The following is a 688-nucleotide window of genomic DNA, read 5'->3' as shown; positions in this document are numbered from 1 at the left end:
ATATCCTTCTGCTTAGTCAGGGCCTCAGTGGACGCCTCGAAGGCTGCTGTCCCGAATGACCGCTTCCTCTTCACCGCTTCCGTGAACATCCTGTTGTGCCTACCATTCTGGAACCTTTGCGTTTCGCAGAGGCTGTTGGGAGGTCTGGGTCCCACGGCCTCATGGGAATTGTAGTTTTTTCTTCTCTGGGAAATTGGCAATGGAAGGCATCTGGTTGTTCAGCTTGCCTGGAAGTTTTGGTCTAGCGCCCTTTTTCCTTCGAGGCAGATACAGCACAAATAATTACCAAGCCACAAAAGGCACAGATTAGGAAGTACGAAACAAAGTGTTTTCTTTTCCTGTGGGCATAATGGAGTTTTATAGGTGAGATATTATTAGTTCAAGCCTTAGAAGTTCACTGTAATGGAGAGGGACACGTTTTAAGCTGAGTGTAGGGTGGGAGGAATGCATGCCAGGGCGCCTTGAGATCTGAAACTTGTGTGGAAGTTGGAAGGACACTTGCTACCTTTTGAAGTCAAGCAGCAGTAGAGTGAAGTAGAATACCCCAAGAATTTTATTTGTGTAACCACTAACTCTGATTAAGAAACCTATTCCCCTTTGGCTTCCTCATCCATGCCCTTCCCTAAAACTAACCAGCCAACCAGCAACCACCCTGACAAGTGATTCTGATAACTTCAGAATTGCTATA

Source organism: Echinops telfairi, unplaced genomic scaffold, assembly GCF_000313985.2.
Source record: "Echinops telfairi isolate 266 unplaced genomic scaffold, ASM31398v2 ScPeMD7_2280;HRSCAF=2840, whole genome shotgun sequence".
Taxonomy (NCBI): Eukaryota; Metazoa; Chordata; class Mammalia; order Afrosoricida; family Tenrecidae; genus Echinops; species Echinops telfairi.
Note: the sequence above shows the minus strand (reverse complement) of the source record.